Source organism: Podarcis erhardii (assembly GCF_964252035.2).
Source record: "Podarcis erhardii genome assembly, chromosome: 7".
In the NCBI taxonomy this organism is placed as follows: domain Eukaryota; kingdom Metazoa; phylum Chordata; class Lepidosauria; order Squamata; family Lacertidae; genus Podarcis; species Podarcis erhardii.
The window spans coordinates 18,852,125-18,865,198 of NC_138511.1; positions in this window are offsets into that span (position 1 = coordinate 18,852,125).

The window sequence follows — 13,074 nt, forward strand, 5'->3', positions numbered from 1 at the left end:
GGACAATGTACACATCATACAATTAAAGCACATGAGCTTCCTCCAATGAATTCTGGGGGTTGTAGTTAACCCCCTGCAGATCAACAACGCCTAGCACTCTTAAACTACAGTTCCCAGAATTCCTTGGGTGAGTGGGTGCATACTGTGTAAATGCATGTTGTGGGTGCACAGCCAATGTCATTCCCCAGCCTCAGTTGCCCCGCTTTGTAAAATGGGCATAAAGAGAGAGCTGCTTCACAGGCTATTTGTAAAGAGGAGAAAATGCTGCAGTTGCCAGTCGCTGCTATGTTGACAGCACCTTTCATCTGCATTCCTGAAACATAACTATTTTGAGTGGATGCTTTCTATTTATTTTTTTAAAAAGAGCAAAATCCAATATGTGTTAACTGCAACCGTTTTTCATGCCTGGGGGCCTGCTGGCTTCTCAACTCTGTGCGAAAGGGAAAGGGGTAACTGTATTGAAGGTCGGCTGATGGTGTATGAATATCCGAAAGACTCCTGTGGTGTTTGTACAGTTTTACAATTACTGGCAAGCTAATCTCCCCTTGCTTCTCCCTTTTTTTCTATTTCGAGGGCTTGGCTGGGAGCCCAGTGTGATCAGAGTTTTTGCGGAAATCAAGGGCCGGAATAAAATGATGCAACTGTGGAGGTTTCCATGGGCAGCGAGCTGGCTTTGGTTTGCAAAACACACATCCTCGTGCAGCACAGGATGTGGGAGACCAGGAAGTTCTCTAAGCAAATAATTTGTCCACTGGTTTACGGACTGAGTTCCGGGGACTCCCATGGTTCCTCCGAATAGGGCTGGCGGCAGGGGTCAGAATCATTGGGCATCCGCCAGTGCCCACGCCCTTGGAGGGGGCGGCCTTGGCTGAACCTCAGAACATCCTGGCTCGGCCACTGCTTAACCTTGCTATCACTGCCTGTTTACCTGGCCTTTCGTTGGAGTCACTCTCAATGGCGTAGCGTGGGGGGTGCAGGGGGAGCCGGCCGCACCGGGCGCAACATCTGGGGGGGGCGCTTGCACTCGCAGCTCTCTGCCCCTACCTGGCTCACTCACTCTCTCTCACTGCAAACAATACATGTGCTTAGGGGGTAAGGGTTTCTTTAACTAATCTAGTGGAAGAGACGCGAGTGCTAAAATCCACGGGTTAGGGGGCGCAAATCCACGGGTTAGGGGGCGCAAATTACTTGCCTTGTCCCGGGTGCTGACAACCCACGCTACGCCACTGGTCACTGTTGCAGCACAATGGTTAAAACACTGATCTATGAACTGGGAAGTTCCAGGTTTGATTGTTTTCTGTCACTTTAGCCAAGCCATTCTCTGCACCACCATTGGCTCTCACTACTTGCTCCCCAACACAATCTGTAGTATGGAGAATAACAATATTGAATTCCCTGATGGGCTAATTTCAGTAGTCTGTTTATGATTGGCCTGCCATGTACTTGAGGGTTCTGTTCTGGGGCTCCGTACGCAAAGGCAAAATTTTGCAAAGTCAGGAACCGCTGTCCTGAGAGGTGGAGGTTTGCATACTGGCCTCCAAGAAGAATACACAAGGACTTTGTAAGTTCCCAGGACCCTCTTGCAACTTTCCCAGAGCTGGGTGCCCAGGTAAGGAAAAAATCAATAAATGGAGAGCAGGGGACAATGGGCTCTCCATTTACTTACTTATTCATTCCTCCCTCCCACATAAGATTGCCATCGTGTACATAAATTGAGCGTAAGTTCTGGACTCACTGTATTTCAAAAAAATTCTCTGCCACCAAAGCTAATTAAAAATGATTACAGCATGAAATCATGAATTATTATAATTATATCCCGCCTTTTCCCCACACTGGGATTCAAGGCAGCTTACACAAATTAAAACTCAAGTAAAATAAGAAAGCTAAAAACAGAAAAAAGACAATAAGTTAAAAAGTAATTGAGCTCTGAAACAATTAAAACAATATAAAAACACATCTATTTTAAAATATAGATTGTAAAAACAGCACAACACTATTTTAAAAAACCAGTCAGTTCCCAAAAGCCCGCAGGAATATAACCTGCCAGTGGAAGGACAGCAAGGAAGGAAGGAGTCAGTCTATCTTCTCTAGGAAGGGAGTTCCAAAGTTGTCTGGGAGCAGCCACCGAGAAGGCCCTATTCTGCATCCCCACTAAGCGTGCCTGTGAAGGTGGCAGGATCGAGAGAAGAGCCTCTCCCAGAGATATCAGAGCCTGGCCAGGTGGTTCTTGGAGAATACGGTCCTTCAGATAGCTCGGGCCTAAGCTTTGCAGAGTCTGAATCTTGCCTCTGCCTAGTCAAGCCATTCTCCCTCTCTTTACCCCCTCCTCCCCCAATCTGCAATATGGATAATAATAAACTCCTTGATGGGCTCATTTATTTAGTGCATTTATTTATTGATGCGTTTGGGGGGAAATTCTGAACTGCCAAAGTTAAGAAAAAGGACATCGTGGCAGTGAACAGCATGAAATCAAGAATAAAATTGCTTTCATAAAACAAGTCAGGAAATCCATCAGCAGATCAGTTTTATACATCTGCATAGCTGGATTGCTCTTTTGGGGGGGAAAGCCTGGGTGGTTAGGTGAGGTCTAAGCTGGTGCATAAATGCCAAAATTGTAGGTACTTCTCTGATGCTTTCCCTCCACTGTTGGAGGCAGTATGCCTCTGAATACCAGTTGTTTGGAATCACAGGTAGGAAAAATTTCTGTTGCATTCATATCCAGCTTTCAAACTTCCCATAAGAGATTGTCCACTTTAAGGATGCTGGACTTAGATAGGTGGCTGGCCTGATCCAGCAGGGCTCTTGATACCAAATAGTTAAACTATGGAATTCATGGCCACAAGATGTGGTGATGACCACCAATTTAGTTGGCTTCAAAAGAAGATTGGGCAAATTTGTGGAAGGCAATGCTTGCTAGCTGCAATCATTGCATTCTGCTTCCATTTGCCATAGACAGCAATGCTTCTGAATACCAGTTGCTGGAAGCTGCAGGAGGGGAGAGGGCTCTTGGGCTCAGATTCTGCTAGCGGGCCTCGTATTGAAGCATCTGGGTGGCCACTATGAGAACAGGAAGCTGGGTTAGATGGGCCTTTGGCCTGATAAAATGGGGGGAAAGCTTGTAGGGATGGCATCATGGCGGAGACTTCCATTCCGCTCACATTTGAATGTGTACCTTTCCTGAGCCAATTTCCCAAACTGAGGTGCCACTCTTCTTTGAAATACATGCTTCTCTGAGGTTTGCAATGAAGTTCTCTGGCCAAAATAAAATAAGTGTGGATCCAGAGGAAAACGTACACAAAGTGTGTATATTAGTAGGGGGGTGGCATACAATATGCATTGCATTAGAGTACTTGCTTGCAAAAGAACGTGTATATTTGTGTGCAGAAATGCACACATTAGGACAAATGCATTCAGGCTTTTAAACTTTTTTCAAAGGGATGCAGAAATGAGGCAAACTGGATTTGAGATTGGAAGAGAGAAAATGACAGATTTGTTCATCTTTAGTAAGTCAGAAGAGCCCTGAAGCAGGGTCAGTCCAGTGGCCCATCTAGTCTAGCATCCCGTTCTCACAGTGGCCACCCAGATGCCCCAATGAAAAACCTACAAGCAATGGTATCAGGTTTTTGGATGTATGCCTAGACCTGCAATTCAACTCATTGAAGGTGTCTTGGCAAGGACTCTGTAATGCAAGGTTTATACTGCTTTCAGACTTCACAGTGGCTTGGGGTGCATGCTTCCCCAGGTATGGTGTGTGACTTTAAGCCACTCCCTTAATAGATGGGATGTGTATGGTTATTTCAACCAAACTGTGTGCTTTTTCAAGGATGTGCTTTGGACATTGTCCAGGAGGGGGAGCTGTCTGCTCACCAGGTGTGGAAAACACCTTTCTGCACAGATTGGAGAGGGTCCTCTATCCTTAAGCACTTCATCATCTACAGGGAAGCATTCATTCCCCCTAAGCAGGGTGGAGAAATGCAGGAGCCCATGTTTGTTCTGCTCAGAGGAGACCACCTTGAAATTCAAGGACACAACAAACTTAGATCCATTTATTTCAAGGGGGTCTACTCTGAATGCAACTTAGTTGGATAAAACTGTTTTTAATGTGTACCGAAACGCTAAGCAAACCAAAACACAGCTATGCACTTCTCGTTGCAGTTCTCCAACTCCAAAAATATGTGTAAAAATGCATATATTAGAGGAAAGCGTGCCTTAAAATGCATATGATCATGCAGATTAATACAGAAATAAGCATTATGTTAAGGGACTTCTTCATGCAATGCATATGGAACTCACTGCCACAGGTGGCAGTGATGGACACCAACTTGGATGGCTTTAAAAGGGGACTGGACAAATTCATAGAGGGCTAGCAATGGCTACTAGCTACGATGACTGCTCTCCCTTCAACATGACTGTCATAGACAGTCATGCTTCTGAATACCAGTGACTGGAAACCACAGTGGGTGGGAATCCTTGGGTTCTGCTTACTCACGGACTTGCCATTGGGGTATCAGGTTGGTCCTTTGAGAACCAGATGCTGGACTAGATGGGCCATTGGTCTGATCCAGCCAGCTCTTTTTATGTTCTTATCCTCAGATGTATTCTGACCTCTCTATTTAATGCAGGTTTACTCTTTCTGGAGAATATTCTGTAAGTTAAAAAAAAACTGCTACCAAAGACAATATCAAGCCCCCACCTCAGCTGGAAGTTAGACCTGGCCTCCTTTAGTTACTTCCGGGCTGGATATCTGCACTGACCTCTATGTGGGGTTGCTGCCGCCTTTGAAAACAGCCTGCAAAAAAAATCACCAACTCTTTCAAAACCAGGCAGCCAGACTTTTATGAGGTGCTGAAGAACTGGAGCACATAATTGCTCCAGCCTCGTTCCAACTGCATCGGTAAGTTTGTGGGTTCAATTTAAAGTGCTGACCATTGATTGATTGATTGATCCTACCTTCTTTCCCCACCCTCCACCACCCAAGGAGCTGAAGGTGCTTCTTCCCTTCCTCATTTGATGCCCACAACAAGTACATCCATTGGCTTGCATTTAATGTAGTGCTAATTAACTTGTTTTAAAAGGCAATTAGACGAATTCATGGAGAAGAAGGCTATCAACCCAAGTGGGAGAGCTCAGTTGGTGGAGCATGAGATTCTTAATCAGGGTTGTGTTTGTGAGCCCCACTTTGGGCAACAGATTCCTGCATTTCTTGTGTTCCCTTCCAACTCTAGAATTCTGTGATTCTGCGATGGGCTACCAGCCACAGTGACTATTTTGCACTTCTGCTGTTAGAAGCATTATCCTTCCGACTAGGGCCAGTGTGGTGCAGTGGTTAGAGTGTTGGACTAGGACCTGGGAGACCAGGGTTTGAATCCCCATTTAGCCATGAAACTCACTGGGTGTGAACATGGGTCAGTCACTGCCTCTCAGCCTAAATGCCCTCACAGGGTTGTTGTGGAGATTAAATGAGAATGAGGGAGAGCGGGTACTCCACCCCTGAGATCCTAGGGGTGAGAAAGGTGGAAGAACAATGCAAAAAATAACCAGTAAAATAATAAAAGCCAGTAGGTGGGTATTTCAAGTGGGCAGAATGTTATTGGGCTCCTTTCCAGCTTGCAGGCTTCCTATAGGCATCTGGGTGACCACTCTGAGAATAGGGTGCTGGTTGGAGTGTGGTGCTGATAATGCCAAGGTTGCACGTTCGATCCCCGTATGGGACAGCTGCATAGTTCTGCATTGCAGGGGGTTGGACTAGATGATCCTGAGATTCCCTTCCAACTCTACAATTCTATGACAAAGTGAGCTGTTGGCCTGATCCAGCAGGGCTCTTCTTCTGTTTGTACGAGGATTTACACTTAAGCAACGGAACATCCCCCCCTCTTCCCGCACCACACAAGCAGTAAGTGTGTTCTGGGGGGGGGGTTCTCCCATCTCTCTAGAGCAGATTTGGGGAGGATTGTGGGGTGGGCGAGTGGGTGGGCGGGCAGACAGAGTTCTGTTGCACAGGATAGACAAAAGAAAGGACTTCTTCATTCAGTGCATAGTTAAACTATGGAACTCACTTCCACAGGAGGCAGTTATGGCCACCAACCTAGATGACTTTAAAGGAGGACTAAACAAATGAATGGGGGAGAGGACTGTCAAGGGCTACTGGTCATAATGGCTATACTCTGCCTACATCGTTGGAGGAGGCACTGCTTCTGAATACTGGTTGCTGGAAACCACAGGAGGGGAGAATGCGCCGAGGCTCAAATCCTGCTTGCGTGCTTCCCTTTGGGGCATCTGGTCAGCCACTGTGAGAACAGGATGTTGGACTAGATGGGCCATTGGCCGGATCCAGCAGGACTCTTCTTACGCTCTTAATCAGGTCACGACCATTAACTTCAGCGGGTCTGCTCTGAGTAGGACTAGCAGCGGATACAACCGAGTTACGACAATCAGGTTCTCCCAGAGGAAATTTGGACCCTAGTTCATATTGTTTTGGTTTGCAAGGGGTTAGGTGGGGTGGGCTTAGCAGCCGAGTGAAAAACAAGGCTCAGTCATGGACAGCTCATCTCGTCGCGGCTTCCCCTTCCTAACCACAACCACCTTCCTTCCTCGCTCTCCCGTGGCCTGAGTAGCCTCTGAGTAACCAGTGAGCACACTCTTGAACGCTGATCAAGGCCGTATGGTTCCGGTGACTCACAGAGGATGGGAAACGGGGCTTCGGAAACCCCTTTGTTACACGGACCTCTTCTGCCCAAAGTCAACATCCATCTACAGATGGCAAGTCCCAGATGCCTCTCTTCACCCCCCTCCCCTTCTCCTTCTCTCGGAGGCGTTGCCACAACACTGCTCAAAATGGCAGCATATCAGAGCGTGATGCGGTGCTTAATTACTTGATAGAAATGGCAAAGAATTTGAAAGGGTGTCATTGCATATCCACACCTTCTTTGCAAGCAAAATGTCCCCCGTTCAACCCCTAGCATCTCCAGGTAGGGCTGGAAGAGACATTCCCTCCCCCCAAAAAACCTCCCTGACTGAGCCCACAGAGAGCTGCTGCCAGTCAGTGTAGACAGCACCCAGCTTGACAGAGCAGCTGTTTGGCTCAGTATAAAATAGATTCCTATGTTCTTAGAACACAAGCCCTAATGCCTCTCCTGGCTGGTAGGTGTTTTTGCTGGCTAGTAGCCACCAGACTGTAAATGCTGGTCATGCTGACACAAGCATTTGCTAGCCGACAAGACCCATTTAGGGCAAGGGCCGTAGCTCAGTGGTAGAGCATCTGCTTTGCCTGCAGAAGGTCCCAGTTTCAGTCCTGGCACCTGCCAGTCAGTGTAAGCAGTGCTGAGCTGGATGGACCAATAGTCTGATTTCCTATGTTCCTGTTTCAGGGACTGGCACCATTGTGGGACAGATATCCCAATGTTTCTGCACTGTATATCTCTTTTGTAAGGATTCCTGCTATGTGACTAGCATATGCATCCCATAAAATTGAGGCCTTGGACCAGCTAAAATTAGTCATGTCCAAGTCCCATCGAAAGAATAAGTAGCTTGAGTTGCTTTAGGGGCACATGAATCCCGCCTAACATTAGTTGGAGTGCAGCCTTAACAATCTACTTCATATTTATTGTTTTGATTCATACAGAGTTTTATGCAGATTTTACTCAGTTTTCTGAGCAAATCTATGCATTTGTCTGTTCATATGCAAGACCCACTGAGTTCAATAGGAGTAGGGATGGCGGGCAATTGAATTACCGTAAGTTTGAACCCTACCTAATTCGGACTTTTCACTGCAATACACAAACTGAAAGCCAGCCGCCCTTTGAAATTTGCCCTTCTCCAAACTTCACAATGCAGTTCTGCAGCCAAGCAATGTGTACAAAAATGCAGATACTGAGGTATAAGTGTGCATAAGGGATATAATGTGAATATGTGAAAAATAGCATGCAGAAATTAAGGAAATCTGCTGGGGGGGGGAGAGAGTATATTAGGCAAAATTGCATATTGGAAATGTACGCATTAGGAAGAAATTTATGGCTGAATGCTGAAATATGGCAAACAATTTAAGAGTGGAAAAATGAGAAACTGAAATGGACAGATTTCATAGTCACAGAATTGTAGAGTTGTAAAGGGACCCCGAGGGTCATATAGTCCAATCACCTGCAATGCAGGAATTTGCCCATCCCTACTCCCAAGTAAGGACATATAGGATTGCTACTGCAAAGAGCCAATTGAAACCCATGCAATGAACCAAATGCTGTTTGTTCAATGGTATGACTGGCCTTTTTCCCACCCCATTGTGATGCAATCTTTCCCTGGAGAATTCTGCTGTCAGGAACCCTTTTTCTAATGGTTATTATTATTATTATTATTATTATTATTATTACTTTAAAAGTTGCCCTATGGAGACTCTGTCCTTAATGTCTAGCCTAAACTATTCCTTCCCTTTTGCCACTGAGGCTCTTGGCTGTTTATCGTCCTGCCTCCTTCTGAGGCTGTGGATAAATCCCTTCCTTCATTTAGCCTTTTACCTCTGTGTTATTTATAGAACTTCTGATCATCTCTGTCTGCTCTCTCACTCGCTCCCACAGTCTTTGCATTGCCAGAATGCATCTCAGTGTCCCTGGCTGTGTTTCCCAGGTCTTATGACTGCAGTTACCTGGAGCGTGTCTCTATGTGTGTCTGTCTTAAAAGTCTTTCTAGGCCTTTTCAGCTTCTTGTTTTGTGCATTTGGCTGTTGATCTGTGTCGGCTGTATGCAGAACCTCAGGCATGCAGGCTGAATGTGGCCCTCAGGACCTTTCCACCTGGCCCCTGGCACTTCTAGTCATGGCACACTGCTCATTGGCTTTTAGAACTACTTTGTGACTTGTGCACAATCAACAGGACTTCACTTAGTCATGACTGGTTTTCATTTGAACGAAAGATGAGCACAACTACTGTAGCTTAGTTGGATTCATAGAATAATAGAATTGTAGAGTTGGAAGGGACTCTGAGGAGAAGTATGCAGCTGTCACAGACGGGTATCAAACCTGCAGCCTCAGCATTATCAGCACCATGCTCTAACCAACTGAGCTATCCAGGTCAAGAATATGCCATAAGTATTGACTGACAATTGCACGATCTATTTAGGGCGGCAATGCTTAGTTAATCCTCCAAATTCATGGAGGATAAGGCTATCAGTGGCTACTAGTCATGATGGCTATGCTAGCTAGGGATGATGGGAATTGTAGTTCAAAAGCAGCTGGAGACCCAGGTTTGGGAAATCCTAGGTTTGATTAACCCATTAAATAGCTTCTGATTTAAAATGATGCCCTTGATTAAACATATAGCAGGTTGGTTGTTGCTCTGCAAACTTATGGATAGTGGAGACCATCTTAGAAGATGCATTTCCACTGTCCCCCCCAACAAAGACAGAATGCCTTTTTCAACACATCTTAGAAGAGGCTTTTCCCTACTCAGATGGTAATGCCTCATCAAAGCTGATGCCTATTGCAATGTGGGTAACCACCTCTGAGAAGAAAGACATGATGTTTTTGTGCTCTTCAGAATGATTGTTTTGTTCATCGGCTGAGATATGCAGTTGCGTTCAATTAATTAACCAAATTAAAGCCCACCCAATTAAGATTTCTTCAGTTGGGTTGCAGCCCTGATTCCAATATTGTGTTGGTTTTGGGAACACCTTCTGTTTTAATAAATTTAAAATGTGGTTCTTACATGTAAATCATGATCTGCCTCTTTAGAATGCAGATGACATCAGTGTTGTTTTAAATTGCTTCAATGTGTTTTCAGAAAATGCAGTTTGGTTCCAGGCTCACTCCTCAAACCATTATAAACATCCTGTATAAACTTCAAGTTTCTAGTCCTTAGTCTTTATTCAAAGCTTTTCCCTTCTCTGCACTTAACACTGACTGACCCCTCTTTCCGAGAGAGTGTGCCCTCTAAGAGTAATAGTCCTAATTTTGGGTAAGCTTTCTGTTTATATGGGAAGGAATGCATGTAGCTTTGCAATGTAGCGCAGATGCATTTTGCTTGTGACACCCTCGCCCCCATCAGAGATTACTCAGATTGCTTATCAGAGCTATTTGTGTGGGTTTCATTAATCCCTCTGTTATCTTACTTTTGTGGCATCTCTCTGTCTCTGGAGACAAAAGAGGAGTTTGCCTTTGGGTGTGAAGTCAAAGTGCTGGAAGTTTGCAGCGCTTGCTATGGCAGTAGAGACTGATAGTGGAGAGACTTTTTGTTTCAGCTGGGGCAGCTGAAGGCATCGGGTTGAATGCAGCACGCATAGGAACATAGGAAGCTGCCTTATACTGACTCCATCTAGCTCAGTATAGTTAACACTGACTGGCAGAGGCTCTCCAGGGTTTCAGGCAGTGTTCTCTCCCAGCCTTACTTGGAAATGCCATTGTGGGGGTCGAAGCTGGGACCGCTTGCATGCAAAGCAGTTTGCTATGGCCAGTCACTTCTGCTCTTACTGATTTCAGTAACCAGAATGAAATGGGTTTAGTCTTAAAGTCCATTATTATTATTATTATTATTATTTCAATTTGTTGCCCACCCTTCATCATAAGGCCCCAGGGCGGATAACAGCAACTTAAAGTTCAATATTAAAACAGTTTAAAACAAGTTACATTTCTAGGCATAGGGTGTGTACTGAAAATGCTATCTCAGGTGTCAAGGGCCTGAGGTGGTGTCTTTAGCATGTGATGGAAATGATCCCATGAAGGTGCTGGATGCACTCCTGTGGGGAGGGAATTTCACAGCTTCTGGTTTGCCAGTGACAGTGCCCACTCCTGGACTCCCTCCTCCAAACTTCTGGGGTGGTGGAACTACCACGAGAGCCCCTTCTGCCAATAGTAAAACCCGAGAGGGTCTGTAAGGAATGAGGCGGTCTTTCAGATACAGTGGTGCCCCGCAAGACAAATGCCTCGCAAGACGGAAAACCCGCTAGACGAAAGGGTTTTCCATTTTGGAGGTGCTTCGCAAAATGAATTTCCTATGGGCTTGCTTCGCAAGACGAAAATGTCTTGCGAGTTCCTGCGTTTTTTTCCCTCCCCCCCCCCTTTTCTAAGCCGATAAGCCGCTAAAAGCCGCTAAAAGCCGCTAATAGCGCTAATAGCGCTTATCCGCTAAGCCGTTAATGGGCTTGCTTCGCAAGACGAAAAAACCGCTAGACGAAGAGACTCGCGGAACAGATTAATTTCGTCTTGCGAGGCACCACTGTATTGAGGACCTAAGTCATTTAGGGCTTTAAACACCAACATGAGAACCTTCAGTCAAACTGGCATCCCCTGCATCTGTTTTAAAACAGGGGTTCTATTATTTTTAAACTGAACCCCGGGCAGTAATCTGATTGCTGCATTTTGGGGGTTAGGATTGCTTGGCTCTGGAAATAGGTGATCTGGAGATAGATGTTCCAGGCAGACCACTCAACTGCTAAACAGCACGGATTGTCTCCAACGTTAGAGTTGACCCGTTGAAATTAATGCACAGGGTGAAACTTAGGTCTGTGAATTTCAGTAGGTCTATTATGAGCAAAACCTACTTAAGGTAGTTGGTTGCAACTAGGAATGGAGGGAGAATTAGATTTGTTGGCATTTGAAGGAGAAATCCCCCAGTTCACATGTCTTGAACCTAAACACCTATCTGTTGAAATTTGTCCTTCTCTGAATTTTGTGATGATCCCATTCTCCAACCTAGCCGTATGTACAAAAATGCATCTGTGGGTGGTTGTTGGGCACATAAATGTCTACATTACTGAAAATGACACAGACATCCTTTGAAATTCACACTTCTCTGAATTTTGCAATGCGGTTCTTGAGGCAAGTAATGTGTACAAAAATGCATTATATTAGGGTAAGTGGCTTGCAAAAATGTGTGTATTATCAAAACCGCATACAAAGAAATGCATCAGCCCTAAAATGCTGAAGAATTTTCATGTGGATTTTTTTATTTTAAAAAACCCCAATAATTCACAGTTTGCTGTGGAAATGTGGGGACCTGAATTTAAGACTGGAAGAATGAGATGCTTAGAGGACCAAAACTGACAGATTCTTCCATTCCCTAGATCAAGCTCCAACGCCTCTTTTTCCTCCTCCTCCTTGAAGAAATAGAGAAGCAGGCTGGGAAAAAATTCAATCCATTGGCCCAAACTTAGTAGTATTAAGCATGGGCGTTATTGTCATGAGGTGGCTGAGACCCTGGAGTCACTGGCCCCTTCCTTCCTTTTCGAAACTTAATTTTATATATTAAGGCGGGGGGGGGGGACACCTTTGCATATAGTTTATTATATGCACAATGCAAACTGCAGTAGTGGTGAAACCCCGGTCACCCACATCTTAATTTCCCGAGGCATCTACACAAAGAAATTAGCATATGAAATGTCTTGGGTCCTGAGTCTTAGCAAAACCTCCAGCATTGTCTGTGTGTGTGTCTTTAAAGTCCTAAAGGCTCTTTTGGGAGAAAGGGTGAGATTTTAATGATAATAAATAACAATGATGATAATGAATAATAATGGTGATGATGAAATTGGCTGGTTTAGCATCATTTTTTGCAATCACTTTTGCTGTTGATTCAATGCATTAAAACATTCCTAAATAGTAGCGTGTAACTGATTGACAAATACACGATCTCAAACAGATTGTTTTGCATTTACACACCATTAAGACGAATGACTTTGCACCTCTAATTGTTTCAAAAGGAATTTGTTCAATTGATAGTTATTTGCACACAGCTGCCTGTTAGTAAATATCCCCCAATAAAGAGGATGGGTCTCATGAATCCTGTGTTCTACTTATTCCAGTGGGTGGTGGATCTCTGGCCCAGGGTCCAGGTGTGACTCTCTGGGCTCCTCTGTTTGGCCCTTGGAAGCCCCCCCCAGGCAACAGCCCTAACTGATTTTGCTTTGCATCTTCCTTGAGTGCTTTTGCCTCACTGGAAATGTGTCCTTGAATTCTGCCGTTTGCTTCCTTGGGTGGAGGATAGAGAGGAGTGTGTGAGTGTATGCAGAAACTAGCCTGCAGTACAAAGGTAAAATTTATATCCATTGCTCCACCCACTTTTGGCTTTACCCCCACTGGCATGTGGCCCCTGGGAG